This window comes from Micropterus salmoides, unplaced genomic scaffold, assembly GCF_014851395.1.
Source record: "Micropterus salmoides isolate LMB-PRFRI ecotype aquatic unplaced genomic scaffold, ASM1485139v1 Ms_hic_scaffold_16, whole genome shotgun sequence".
Lineage (NCBI taxonomy): Eukaryota > Metazoa > Chordata > Actinopteri > Centrarchiformes > Centrarchidae > Micropterus > Micropterus salmoides.
The window spans coordinates 2,412,046-2,427,682 of NW_024040707.1; the positions used below are offsets into that span (position 1 = coordinate 2,412,046).

Genomic DNA, 15,637 nt, shown 5'->3' on the forward strand with positions numbered 1-15,637 from the left:
ACAGCGAGCAGCTAATAAGTTATTCTGGCCGCCTGTCCTGCAGCCTTTCAGCTCTTTTAGCTTAACGAGTAAAAGCCATACTGATATTTAATCTTGTCAGGTCTATTGCTTCGTCACTCTCTCTTTTTCTCTTTCTCGCTTCCTCTGACGTCTTCTTAGGTCTCTACGCAGCCTCTGCCATGATAGCCATACTAAGAATGCCAAGCTAGCTTCTTCCAAAGTCAATCACATTGCACATTATATGCTTTTTGTCTCTTCTTATACCTCACTGAAGAGTCGTGTTTGTGCCATAAAGCTTTACGCCACTATTGTGATAAATGTCCTGCCTGGGACTCCAGACACCGACGCCCCCTGTACCAGGTGCAGCGCACAATTGTCAAAGCCACTGACTTACTTTTGCGGTTTGTGCCGTTTTAAGTCCAAAAATCAGCTGATTTGTTGCTCCGAGTATCAGCGAGCGCCATCTTGATTATTGCGCAATACCTGGGAGCTGTGCCTGCCGCCTCTCTCCTTTTTCTGCAGAGCAGGAGAACACAGTATTTTTCACCATATGGTGGCCGACCCAAAGGAGCTACATAGACATCCAATGATCAAGCCGGATCTTACAGACCGCTGGCGCTATAATCTTTGATTAGACTGACAGGACAGCTGATTCGCTGGGTGCCTAGCAACATTAAAAAACCGCAGCGCTTTGCTCTTTTCTAAATTCTACCAAAAAAGGCACTGATGTGCTGCTCGCGTTTTCAAACCTGCAAAGCGCTTTCTGTCAGGTTAACAACCACTGGTTTATTGCATTAAAATATAGCTTTTTTTAACCAGGCAAGGATGAAAATATCCTGTTTTGTTCTTTATTGCATCTCCATTTAGTCTGTAAAATAAATATGTATATATTATAAAAAATGGTATTTTTGTTCCTCAGCTTCTGACCTTTCAAAGGAGACCAGAATTATGCATGTAGGCCAAATGGTTGAGGAGATATTCCAGATTCATTTTGGGTTTGTTATTTTAGGTGTTTTTCCTGGAAATACGGGCAAATAGCTGGAGGTTTTGAACATTAAACTACTACCTTATGATCTGTAGCAAGACTGTTTACTTCTACTGTGTGACACATCCACCATTATGTCCCTGAGCAAGACACTTAACCCCTAGTTGCTCCAGAGGCCTGTGACCTGACATATAGCAACTGTAAGTCGCTTTGGATAAAAGCGTCAGCTAAATGAATAAATGTACTGCTACTACTTTGTCGTACGCTCTCTTAATATCTTTTCAAATTACCACTCCTCAGTGGTCACACTGTTGATTTCTGCATTAATGTGAAACCTGTTAAAAGGCAACGTCACAGATTTTTCTCCGATTACATTTTTGTCACATTTAAATCTGGAAAAAGACAGAAGTCATGTTGAGATGGACACTTCAGGCGAGGATCATGAAAAAGTAAAAGAGTTTGTGCAACAAAAATGTGGATTTAGTGTTTAGTTACTCTCTAATAAGCATCTGTTCTTCTTCACTCTGATATAAAAGAGCAGTGGATGTTCCACAGTAAAATACCTTCTTCACAGCTGCTGCAGGCTGCCGCTGTTTAAAACTGATCTATAAAGAATTTAGATTCATTAAAACTAAAAACCTCTCTCTCCTTCCCGAGTGTATCTGAAGGTCAGTCGCTCCAGAGCAGCAGTCTTTAACGATTACCAATTTCATCAATTCTGCTACAGCGAGGGAGGACGGGGGATTACAACCGAGGATGGGGGAGTTTTTTTTATCATATAACAGCACATGGAGGGTGAACACCAATCAGAGCTGTTCTAAGATAAATAAATTAAAAAAAAGCTAACTGACCTTCTGTCTAACTGAAGCAAAGTGAAAAGGACAATTAAAGTGCAGGAGATTTATGAGGCAGTGATGTAAAGTCACACCGGAGGAAACGCTGCTGCACCTCTGAAGCCCTGCCAGCGTCCCCTAGAGGCTGCAGAGCTCATTACAGCAACAATTTCAGTGCAGCACGAAAACTACATACTGGTGATTTATTCTCAGAGCTTCATCAGTAGCAAAGCTAAAGATGTAAAGCTTGTCCCGAGGATGGCGCTAGAGAGACGATAACTGGGGCATTAAATCCTCTGGAGAGCAGGAATGAGATCGGGACATTTCAGGGAGATGGATCCTCTAAGAAGCATGAATGATGATGAAGGACTTTCATTAAACCTGCTTTGATGCATGGGGGCAGAGAGCTACGTAACGCTGAAATAAAACCGTGGTGTTCTGTCGGGAGATGCAGTTACTTAAACCAACAGTGAAAAAACTATGAAAGGGTATCAGGTTAGAAGGCGTCGACACATTTTATAAGCACGGAGCAGGTAAAGCAACAGTGAACACACCTGGTTTAGTATAAGTATAAATATTAGTGGTGTGATGAGATCTCGCGAGATTAAATTGTGACGATATTTCTCAGCAGGTAAAAAAGTCTCGCGAGACTCTTATTATTTTCACACGCTGTCAAGCCACACATTAAATTTCTCACGCAGTGAAATACAATTGTATAACTGATAATACTCACGGAGCGAATCAACCACGCCCAGCTGATTGACACCGGCGTACGCTGTGATAGTAATCAGCTGAACCCGCTCGTCCAGAGTCCAGACCTTTTTATATACAGTCAATGATCCAGACAACTGTGACGAGTGGTAACATAGCTGGTAGAGTTTTGCAACATAAACATCTAAAAACTGAAGCCTGCTTTGTTTGAAACTGTGAGCTTCACTGGAAGTTAACGTGCGAGTGGATTTGTGGTGAGATTTCTGCCTGATCAGAAGTGTTTAATTTATGTTCGGTTTTACATGCAACATGCAGTCCCAAACTGCGTCGGTCAAACGGTCTGAAGGGGATAACGTTACTACCAGCGGATCGAAAACGTAATTCACAGCAGAGTAAAGGGCAGGTAGACTTCTCATTAGATGATGAGGTTAGTCTGGTAATATTCTGCCTGTGGGAGACTACATTTCTAAAGGAGAAACAGATCTGAGAACAGCACAGAGTGACTCTGTTATAGTTAGGTTACAGATTTTGAATCGTCACCTGCCTGAATTTTGTGTTTCTGTTTAAATAAATAAATTTAAAAATCACCATAAACTGGTGCAGAAAAAATAAAGTGTTTCATATAATTCAGCACTAAAGATTTCTTAAAAATATTGTTAAAATCTCGTATCAATCTCGATCTTGTGTGGTAAGTGTCTCGTCACACCCATAAATAAAAATTTTAGATTTGTTGAGCTATGAGCAGAGGAAAAGTCCATTAGGCTAATATGTGCAGAGTTAAATGCCATAGACTGGAGCTAATAATGGTGACTAGCAAGTTATAGCAGTTATAACCCCTGGTCATGTTTGCTCGAGCTGCAGCCTGCTGCGAGGGACTTTGGGCTTTGAGAGAGGGGCGGTAGCCACCGCCGGAAAGGATTGTAATCGAGATTAAAATCTGATTAATTGAACAGCCCATCAGAAGGTGTGTTTTACTGCTACAGGTCCAAGACTTTTATCTAAAATGCTATCAGATAAAATAGTGATATAAATAACATGGGCACACCGCCTCATGTTTACTCTGTAAAGCTAATCTTCCTCCTGGTGTCCAGATGAGAGAAGGTGATTAAAAACATATATATGTACATATATATTTTTATTTACATAAATATTTTCATCTCGTCTCCTTCAGTCATCACGCCTCACCCAAAGCAAAGCTTACCAAGCAGCAGTGAGAGCTTTGTTGAGTGTTTAAAAGACTTCTTTGCGCTGTGTTTGGCCTATCGACACTACTGCAAATGTTCCCCTCACCTCCTCTGCATGTTTTTGAAAAACATTCACTTGATCTATATTTTTATTTGCAGTTAATATTCTCTTAAAAAGACGCTTTAATTAAACAAATCCATGATAAAACAACTTGCAAAAGGAGGAGGATGTGAGCAGAGTTTTACTTTTAAATGAGTCAGAAGCAGAAATAATTTTAAAAACTTTAGAAAATAATGCGGAGAGAAATGTTAGCACAAACACACCGTCATGTTTCCATCACTGCAGAGGACTTTACATTGACCGACATTCATTTCCAGGAAACTTCCCCTACAGCTTGATTTATACTCCTGCGTCGGATCTACGTGCGTAGCTACGCAGTCGATTCGACGCAGAAGTATAAATCGCACTTAACCCTAACCTTACACCAAGTCCTCACCCTGAAACTGAATAATTTACATTATGGGAACTTGTGTTTTGTCCCCAAAAGGAAAGCAAGTCCCGACAATGTGACTGTGTAAATGGCTTTGTGTCCCCACAACATCAGTAACACAGACTCACTCACACACACACGTACACTGCCTTCAGTAACTCTGTGTGAAAATGCCTTTCTATTGAGCAGAAGACTCCCTGCGGTTCTTTACATCTCTACATGTGACCCCACCGACCCACACACACACACACACACACACTCACACACACACACACACTCTCACACACACACACACACTCACACGCTTCAAACCGCCGGCTTTCTTCATGAATCAGTATTAAAAGAGAAGAAAAGAGCGATAAAGGGTGACAAAAACAAAGTGAAGCAGAGGCTGACTGTGCCCTGCAGACTCCATGCTGCAACGAGTTCAAAGGTCAGCAGGCTGTGTTGTCATGGTATCGACCTTGGAGCGAGCAGGATCAGCTGACGCCCTGTGATGATGTCACTGTGTTCAGGGCTCAGCTGGCTGTTAATCAACATTAACTCAACACGCATAAACCTTATTGATCATCTGTGATTATGTTTTGGTGAAATAATTAAAATCTTTATGGTTTTCACTTCACTGAAAAAAACTAAACTGGCTAATTCAATGTAAAAATCTGTCTTTGAGTCACACAGGGTTTTACACTCAATCTAATTTGTCAGCCCGTCCTCACCAGAAAATCTTATAGGTCGATTATGCAGCAGCTCATTATGACCCATGTTTAGGTTTTTAACCCAACAGGAAGTTGAGTTGAATTTTGGTCATTTTGTGGATGATTTACACACTCCGTACTTTAAAGAACTCCTAGGGATTTAGTCCGACCGACTTCAGATTTTTGCTGTGCAGTCTAAACCCATTGACGATTAAAAGTTGTACAAACGGTGAGTTTTCGTGGAACGGCGTGGCCGTGGCGTGGCGTCCAAAATCGATGATTCGCCATAAGGCAGGAAGTTGCTGTAACTTCAGTCTATAAGCTCATATCTGCACCAAATTTGGGATGCATTAGAAGAGTCCCGCCCTGAACACATCAACATGCCAATATTCACTCAAGGCATAGCGCCACCTGCTGGCAACAGGAAATGACACGTTTTATGTTGTAATGTACTACTCCTAGCAGGTTGGACATATCAACTTCAAAACTGTCCCAATAAACCCTTAACGCATTGATGAAGCCATGTTGTAAAACTTGTGAGTCTGCAGTTAACGACGTGGCCTATTTTGTTGTTTAGGTATGAGGACATGGAATTTAGTCCAACAGCAACAGCTCTACCATAACGTCTATCATTACAATCCCTAACAACGTTCAGTTTTATTGTGACATTATTGGAAATGTGTAACTGTATTTAAATGTTTATTGGTGAGATCAAAGTTAAAGGTGGTGTTTTACTGGCCTACACCTCTCACTATAATGCAAGGGCACTAACTACGACCTCGGTGCTAAAACTGGTAATTGAATTAACAATAAAAGCAGACTTTATGGCAGTTTTATTTTATTATTTGTACCTAATAAAGTGGACACTTAGTTTATTATTCCTACATGGTTCTTACATTAACAAGACGTCAGTAGATTTAGTAGATAAACAAAGGTTCAAATTCTCATTCACGTCATGTGCAGTAAATGACTCGGCTTACTTCAAACAAACCATAAACTGTCGGACGAGCGCTTTCTTATCTTTATTAAGATAAGAGTGTTCAGTTAATACACTTAATATCTTACATTGGCTTATTGAGAGTTGCTTGTTATTACCTTTTAAGCTGCCTTGATGGAAAAATAATTTCCTGAGAAGAATGTTTTAAGAAGACCTTGTAACTTTGTTTTTGAAAGGGCTGTATAAATAAAGTTAATTATTATTTATTGTTATTATAAACTGAATTAAATGATATTCAAGTATCCAATTCAGTGTTTTGCAGCCATGTTTGTCCTTTTAGGTTTCTGAAGTCAGAACTATAAACCATGTAACACAGAAAATGAACATTAACTTGTTGTATTTCTATTAGATATAAAAAGATAAACAGATATCAAAGTTTGTGAAGCATTCTTGTTTGTGGAATAAGTGTGAGCTCATGTGGAGTCGCAGTCACGTGTTACCAACCAGCTGATGGCATATCTGATGAAATATGAAGAGACAGTGCGAAAATACATACAGCCAGAGAAACACAGAGGGAACAGAAGGTCAAGAGGTCAAAGGACAACAAGGACGAGAAGCAGCTTCAGGCAACAGTGTCATTATCAAGACATGCACGCACACACACACACACACACACACAATATACACAATATACAGTTAACACACACACACACACACACAATATACACAATATACAGTTAACACACACACACACAATATACACAATATACAGTTAACTCACACACACACACAATATACAGTTAACACACACACACTTACAAACACACACACAATATACAGTTAACACACACACACTCAGAACTGTATGACAAGCCGCTCCAATTTTCTTTTCATTGTTGAAGAAGCTAAAGATAGACAAAGCTAAAATATGTGCAGACAGATTCTCAGTTCCCTAAAGCTTCAACAGTTCTGTACAGAGCGGAGGGGAAACCCCCACGTACACTAACACACACACACACAAAACAGTGTGATTTATGCCCACACTCTCTGCTAATCCCTGTCATGTAGTGACACAGCAAATGGCCATCAGTTAGACCACACACTCAGACATCAATGGGAAACCATCAATAAAGAAAACATCAATAAGCAGCGTTACAGACCATAATTACAGTCTGAATTCACTTGAAGTGATGTGAGAAGTTTTCAAGGACCTGTTGACTTTTTATCCACTGTGAGAACTGGTCTCTACTGGAATCCACTTTAGAACCTCATGTTGTCAATATTAAGAAAGGTCCAACAGTGGATCTAAGTCTGTGAGACAATTGGGACGTGAAATGACTCGCTTCACTATCTGAATTTGATCCGTACGGTCGGATAACATTTGGAAATTCTAGAAGAGCCGCACGATTATCATCATCTGTGCAACGCAGAAAGTCTACATGCTCACAAGCCTCTGCCGTAGACTCGACGCAGAAGTATAAATTCTCCCTAAGTCCCTCCCCTTTATGGGCGAGAGACAACTAATGTTTTAACCCTGTTTGAATTGCGTACTGAATTACACACATGATGTTTGTCAGTTTATAGGTAAATTTTACAAGTACATCGTAATTTGTTTTAAAACTGTTGAAGTGAAATATTTTACTGTGAAAATATGTAATTACAAAGACTACAAACCCAAAAGCCACGAATGTGACCGCACTACGTTTTCCACATGTCGCTAATGTTAAATTGCCAACAAACATCTACATGAAAGACTGAAGGTATAGTTTTCTCTGCCCAATAACATGCAGTTTTCTGATAATTTATTTTATACTATTTTAGTTTTGCCATCTTAAAAACAACTGTGTGTGTGTGTGTGTTAATATTTGAAGAGTCAGGGTCAATGGATGTTCAGATGTTTACATTCCAGCATTTGCAAAGTAGCCATCAGCCATCTACCCTGCTGTGTGTGTGTGTGTGTGATCTTGTGTTTGTATATTTGAGGGGTCCAAAAACAGGAAGCCCACTATACTTGTGGGGTCCGACACCTCTATAGGGACCAAAATGCTGGACCCCACAAGTTTAACGGGCTGTTTGAGGGTCAAGACTTGGTTTTAGGGTCGCAGCTGTGATGTGGTTAGTTTCAGCGGCTGGGGAATGCATTATGTCAATGAGATGTCCCCACAAAGATAAATACAAATGGTGTTTGTGTGTGTGTGTGTGTGTGTGTGTGTGTGTGTGTGTGTGTGTGTGTGTGAGAGAGAGAGAGAGAGAGAGAGCTGGTGGGAACCCACTGACCAAATCACATGTAATCGTAATAGTTGCTGTCAACAGAGTTCCTGCCAACACCGACCACTGCAGCTACCACAGTCAGTACAAGCTGCTGTAACAGTGTAAAGTCAGAGAGATCCCGTCCTGCAGCCTGACTGGGTGAACCCATGAGTCACCGAGCTGTCAGTCGTTTCTGCTCCTTGTTTTCAAAGTGGAAAAATGTGGTGGGGTTTAAGGAAAACTTTTCCCAGGAATTCCTGGTGGGGGATATATTGTTCTTCTTTTTTTAAGCACGTCCGCCCACAAGTACTGAGGCGTGTCCTCCTGACACAGATATCATATACTGATTGGTTGCTACACATTTGACCTGAATCATTTATAAAAGGGTTCTTAGGTTCATACTTGAACTTAAGATCATTTCCGACGGTGTGCTTAAGTTCGATTCATAAAAACATAAGAGCATAAGAAACCTTGCTTGCTTCTAAGAAGCCCATTTGTAACATACGCACCTGTGATCTCAAATTAAATTAAAATTGAGCGATTTCCTTTTGTGTAATGCTTGTGCAAATGAGGCTTTAGTCATGAACAGCTGTGGACCAAAAGAGAAAACTCTGTAAAAGACAAGATCACGGCGATGGCAGAGGAGACTGAAGCCAGGCAACACAAATTATTCGGTGGACTAAATAGTTGACACAAAGCCAAACACGTAGCTTGGGAGTGAAGCTAATGCAAAGTTCACCACAGATTTAGCTGCATATACAGTATCTCTACAAAAGTGAGTCCACCCCTCACATTTATGTAATTATTTGATTATATCTTTTCATGTGACAAAAGGTTGAAGAAATGACACTACAAGGTAAAGTAGTGAGTGTACAGCTTGTATAACAGTGTACATTTGCTGTCCCCTCAAAATAACACATCACACAGCCGTTAATGTCTAAACCGCTGGCAACAAAAGTGAGGACACCTCTAAACTGCAACACCGCTACATGACAAGCAGGAAAATCACAATTACATCAAGCTTAAACCAGCTTAGAGATGAGATCATTTCCATGTCAGAGGAAGGTTTAATAAATAACTACTTATCCGTGATTTTCTGGGTAAGTCAGTTTTATAAATGAGGCCCCAGTTCTCCCTGGATGTTTTCCAAACTTAAATCTTGTAATGAAAACTAGGATGTAGGAGTTTTAAGTGGCTCTATAGTCTAAAGAAGCAGTTGTTGTTCAGTTGGTTTACAACTTTGATCCAGACTGAGATGGACGGATTGGCATGAAATCTGACTGCCATGTTCCCCGGAGGGTGAATCCTGATGACCTTTCCTCTGGATCCAAAGTGATTACAGTTCATTCTGAGGAGACATGAATGTCTGAAGCTACGTATTCTGATAAAGGACACATGTTGGCGTTTGATCCAGTAGGTGTTTAGAAGTCGGAGGAGCACCGGAGTCAGCAGGATTCATCCTCTGGGAACCATGAACATCTTTACGGACCGACCCAGCGTCATGCTGCTCCGCTGTGTTTTAACATACTAACCATTCTTGTTTGCACCATGCTCGCTCACAACCCGACTAGCCCCTTTGATATTCCAGCTGAGGAACTTTGCTCCACGTCTCGGTCTGCCCGATATTCCTGCCTGTACCTTCACTGTCGCCAATGACGGCGAAAATGCTAAAACTGAATGAAGACTTTTACTCTCAAGCCTCCCTCTGGACCATTTGTACTTTTACTCCACCATGAGGATTAAAAACAAACCTCGGTCAGAGTGTCTTTACTGTTTGTTTTAGTCGCCCAACTTCTTTTTATTGCCTGTTTGGTGTGTTTGTATTCCCTGTGCAGCCCTTTGTTGGTTCGTTAGGAAAAATGAAACATTAAAACAATATTATTAGAATAAAAACAGAGCTGGGTGGAACAGCTTTCCTCCCTTCCTTCCTTCCTTTTTCCCCTTCCCTCCCTTCATTCATCCCCCCTTTTTTCTGTCCTCCCTCCCTTCCTCTCCTGACTGACCTCAGTGTTGCACAGCTAAAACACACTCCCACGTGTTCTGCGAGAAGGAAGCAATAAACAAACACACACACACACACACACACATCCAGTTAAAGCAGCATGTGCAGCAAACAAGTGTGACAAGTGTTAAGTACAACATGGCCTCGAAACTAATGCGAGGGGCACATCAGTAAAGTGGAGCAACACAGTAACAAAGCTGCTTTGACTAACAGCTCCGACCACAGTGAAGTAGAGCAGAACTGAATATCACACACTTTACAGATCGGCCCGTAAATGATGACCTCAGAGCAGCAGCAGCAGAGACGTTTCTGCAGAAGCATAAAAACTCAGACTCCTGTACCTCCTGCTGCGGCTGCGTCTCCTCCCTCAAGGAGCTCCTTGCTGTCAGCAGGTGTTCTCCTCTCTGAGAAGGAAGAAGGAGGAGGAGGATGGAAGCTCAGGTCACAAACTCATCTCCTCCATAAAACTCTTGCCGCTGCTCCTTTCAGCTACAAAACTTGGTGCTCACGCTGACATGCCTTCCTCTCTGTCTGGAGGGGAAGACGGTGAGTTTGAAAGCGAAGGGGAGGAGGAAGGAGCCTCCCTCTGTCTCTTTTTCTTGCTCTGTTCCAGCACTCTGACTTTCCAATGTCCCCTCCCTTTCTCTGTCTCTGCCTGTGTCTTAACGGCGTCCCAGAGTTCCTCGGTACAGCCGCCGCCGAGCCGCCGCTGGTAAAGCCATCTGTTGCAACAAGTCTGCCTGCCTGCCTCTCCACTTTCACTCTCACTCCCTCCCTCTCTCTCTTTCTCACTCCCCACCTCGCTATCTCACTCTGTGCCAGAGAGAGAGAGAGAGAGAGAGGAGGGGCCTTTTCTTCACTGTGAACCAATAGGGAGGTTCAGGAATCCCTCTCCCTGACTGGAAGGGGCGGAGTCAGTAGCACAGAGGACAAAATGAAATAAATACAAGAGGCAAATGTGCACGCACACACACACACTCGGTGGCCAAAAGTATGTGGACAGATACTTTAGTGCCCCTTTAGTTTCAGTAAAAGGAAAATGTTAATGCTGCAGCAAACATATTTTACACAACACTGTTGGACGAAGTATTCAGATCCTTTACTTACGTAAAAATACTAATACCACTCTGTGTAATGTAAAAGCACTACAGTGAAAATGTTTAGTAGTATAAGTATGCAAGTATAATCAGGAAAATGTACTTAAAATATTAAAAGAAAAAGTATTTTTAACATTTTTAACTGTTTGGTATTGGACTGCAGCTAATAATGATTTTCATTATGAATCAATCTGCTGATTATTTTCTCCATTATTCGATTTTTGAAATTCTAAAAATAGTGAGAAATGCTGTCACAGTTACCCAGAGCCCAAAGTGACACCTTCACAATGCTTGCTTTGTCTAACCAACAATAAAAAGCTCAACATTATTACAAATAAATTAAAATAATTGAAAGGAAAAGCAGCAAATCGTCACATCTGTGAAGCTGCAACATTAATATATTTTTAAATGACTCAACCCCAGTTGTTTGTAGTTAATTTCAATGTAATAATCGTGTCAGCTGCGCTTTTATTAAGTCTTCATATGTTTAGATTATAAAGTAACTGAAGCTGTTAGATAAATGTAGTGAAGTAAAAAGTAAAACATCTCCCTCTGAGATGTGGTGGAGTAGAAGTAGAAAGTGGCATGAAGAGATAATACTCTAGTAAAGTACAAGTGCCTCATATTTGTACTTAGGTACACCATGTCCACTACTGGTGTTCTAACAGTTTATGGAGGGACGAGGGCAAAAGAAAAAGGACCACACTGACAGTCTTACACATAAAGGTGTGTTTTCTCACGAGAAAAAAGTCGTCAAACTGAAACATCATACTTTTAAAGGGTTAGGCTACATGTACAAACCAGTTCAGCAAGCATGATTTAAAAAAAAAAAAAACACCATTCTCAAAGGCTGCATATTTTTTTAAAAAGCTAATGTTTATGGACGGCTATAGATTGCCAGTACCAGATGATGAAGATGAAGTACAGCGCAGCCACTTTAATAATTAGTTTCAGCAGAGAGCAGAGTAGAATTTCCGCTCTCTAATTCATCTACTCCTGCTGTTTGTGCGTCTTGACATCAGCCTGATATCTGCAGACAGCCCTCTAGCTAGCATTAGCTATCTGGCTATAAGGCAGGAACAGACCGAAACAGATTAAAATCTGCTCACTGTTCAGTCAGCTCGTGGTTTCACCTCTCAAAACCAGAGATGATAGCTCCCCGATATATGCAGAGAGCACAGATCAGTGTGCAGGTCTGTTTTCAGTCTCCTTCTCTCTCTGGGATTATTACTACATTTACCGCAAGATGTCCAGAGTCAGCTAGTCACATGAAGTCAAGACAGTCCCACAAACTACGGCAGATCAGCATAGACTTAAAGAGCAACCTTTACACCAGGCTGGAAAGTGTTTTTTCCATCACCTCTGACAACATCCAGGTAGGGGTGGGAATCTCTGAGTACCTCATGATTTGATTCATTTCAGAGGGCTGCCATGCGATTATAAAACGATTATCGATGCATCTTGATACATCTTTTTTTTCTATACAGGATCTCTGGATAATTACTAAGCATTTATTTTGCGCATTAAAATCCAAAAACGTGCTGTACAGGGGAGATGTTAGCTCGCGTTAACAGCCTCCACTTTTGTTGGAGAAACTACAGACTTTTATTAACGGATACACAGTGACCTACGCTGAACTACCAGACAGAAACTTACTGCTAATATTTTTCTGCGCCAGCTTTCACCATCATGTTCTGCCACTCGCTCTCTCTCATTCGCTCGGCGTCACACACAGGATCTGCCAAGCGTCGAGTGTCACCATGCTCACACAGTGTGCAAGTTGAAATCATCACTTGCGCATTGATATTAATGATTGTGTGACATTTAAGTAGGGTGGTTATTCCACAGCAGTGGTGTGCCGAATACAGGTGGAACAGCGGTCTCTCTGTTATGTGCACGCCACAGACGACCCGGGCGCTGCACTTCTGTGAGTTCCACCTATTTGTTCCGTCAACATTACGATATCAGTTAACATTTAAATAATCTTTGTTTTGACATTTGTTAATCGAGTCAGAATCTTCCACGTCTGCATCGTGATGCATCCAAGAATTTATTTTTTCTCCTACCCCTACATCCAGGTCACTTTAGGTCAGAAGCGCTGCTCTGTTGGTGATGTCACCGTGTCCTGGAGCACACCTGAACATCACTGTCAGCAAAAGTAAGATCTTCAGGGATTGTTATGTTATTCTTTAACTATTCACCTCACAGACTCAAGACTGAAAACAGCTGATGTGGCCGTCTATTTTCTACATTACCTGCTGCAAATGACATCATGCACTGCAGGTGTACGTTGCCCTTTAGAAACTGTCTAATTTCATCAAAGTTCCAAGGATGAAGTTGTTGTTTTTTTTACCTCAAAATAAAAAATTAAGTTCAAAAACATTTTAACCCATCCAAATATTGATATCAGTGAGAAACGGAGTAAGAACTGGGGCTCCCTGGAGAAACCTATAGACATATACAGTTGTTTGTCATCTGCATAAGGGTTTGGGTTTCAAGAACCGCTACCAAATGTCCAAGAACCATGGATTAGTTAAGACCCGTGTGTTTGGATTCCTATGTTTCTGCATATTTCAGCTCCTGACTGAACTGCAGTGAGCATTTTTCAGTCCATCAAAGTGTCTCTTGTCTGCCAGGAGCTGCTACGCCAACCGAACGTCTCCTCATTTGTTATGTCAACAAGGCATGAAGAAGAGAGTCTTTCTGGTTCCAGTCCTGGACTGTGGCGGACTGCAGCAAACGCTCCAAAGTTTGGCTTAGCTTCACTAAAAAAGAGAACGACACAGCAAAATCCAACAGCTGCAGTAAGGAGGTTTGGTGCAAGGGAGGAAGGAGCTCCGACGTGACAAAGCGTTTCCTTCAACACGGCGTGAATCTGAAGGAACACACCGTGTTCAACATGTCGCGCTCTCCCAGCTACAATGACGCCCCAGATCCAGCTAACACTAACAGTAGCAACGTCTCAGGTACAAAACACAGGTGAGCTGACGTTCACCTCCTATACTGAAGGAAACCAACGATGGTTACAGATGATTCAATATAGATTTTTCTTAAGCTGTGTTTACATACAACGCAAAAAATATTTTTATCGCTGGACAACTGCTGAGTGTTCACACACAACACGATAAGTGAATTAAAAACAACCCGTTAAAGTTACAGACATATTTTCTGAACTCACCAGGTAGTTCCTCATTTTCTTTTCTCCAAGTAATGTCTAGTTTTGTCCAGTTTTTATACAAATATGAAGCAGTTGTCCAACAGAGCTCTGGGCGTTAACCAACGCTAACAACAACAGTTGAACCTGAAATGCACGGAAGCTAGCTGCTGAGAAGCTCGAGTGAAGATAAATCAATGTTGTTATCCCAAAAACTAAAGTAAAAAGCTGATTTAATAAAAGCAGTTAAATCTGTGCTCCTCCCACGAGTAGTTGTCAGAGCTTAATCCAGACCGACTACGGGGGTTTATTTGTCCAAAAGCTGCAGTGCTGCTCCTGCCTCTTTCTTCTTCACTTCCCCGTACTTTAGCAGCTCTCTGTCGGCCAGTAGCATTTCACTCCCCCGCTCTGCCTGGTCCTCTCCATACAACACTCTTTGTCGGTGACTCACCCCTAATAGGCTTTCGCAACATAGCATCATGCGAATTTCTTGCTCAAGTTGAAAACTGTGAACTCGAGCGAACAAGCGAATCTCGCAACTAACGCATCTGCTGCGCCGGCGAGGAGCCAATTCGCAGGAATTCGCATCTTTGCATTGACTTTGTACGTGTTCACTTTCAGTGTGAACACAGCATTTGAGATGAGTCCCGAGAGACGCCCCTCTAGTACAGAGACTCCTTTCACTTTAGCTATGAGGGGGAAGAGGAGCGAGGAGGAAGAGGGTGAAGGTCACTGAGCGCTGACAAGATCTGTGGTGAAGGAACCAGAACCAAGATTATCTTTAAAATTGAAAGAAAAAAACAATTCTAATCTGCATAACAGTGGTCTTTAATATCTGCCTAGAAGCAGTAAACTTGAAAATTAAAAAGAACCCAGAGTGCAAGTACAAGCTACCAATGAATGGCAAAGTAAAATACAACCAGAAATAAAAAGCTCCGACCTTATCACCAGAACATTAATGACCGTGTTACAGTGTGATGGGGGGGTTTAATGTTTGGGTGACCACATTCTTTTTGTTCTTTTTGGCCGTGCAGTTTGAGAGAGATTCCAAGTGAGAGCAGAAGAGCATGGGGGAAAGGGGAGAGAGAGAGAGAGGGAGGGCTGAGGAGGAGGTGGAGTGCACATTGTAATGGAGCTGTTGGCAGAGCTCCTGGCTGTTCATGGGTATTCATGTAGCCGGTGGCTTCAGTTAAATGGAGCGAGAGAGGGGAGGGGGGGAGAGACGGGTGCCGAGTTTCAGCTGAACATGAAGTCTGCTACGCCCTGTCCAACGAACATCATGCAAACACACACAGACA

The 15,637-nt window shown here is 41.8% G+C and overlaps 1 protein-coding gene across 5 annotated transcripts in view; it reads right to left on the minus strand.

Moving 5' to 3' along the window:
- The window catches only part of LOC119905009 (extracellular sulfatase Sulf-2-like), a 120,215-nt gene extending 109,351 nt beyond the window's left edge, over window positions 1–10,864 (minus strand). For all 5 annotated transcript variants that reach the window (XM_038721667.1, XM_038721666.1, XM_038721663.1 and 2 more), the window contains exon 1: window positions 10,430–10,864. The gene's annotated coding sequence lies outside the window, so the exon portion shown is untranslated. The remainder of the gene's footprint in view (window positions 1–10,429) is intronic.
- Between the last annotated feature and the right edge of the window lie 4,773 nt (window positions 10,865–15,637).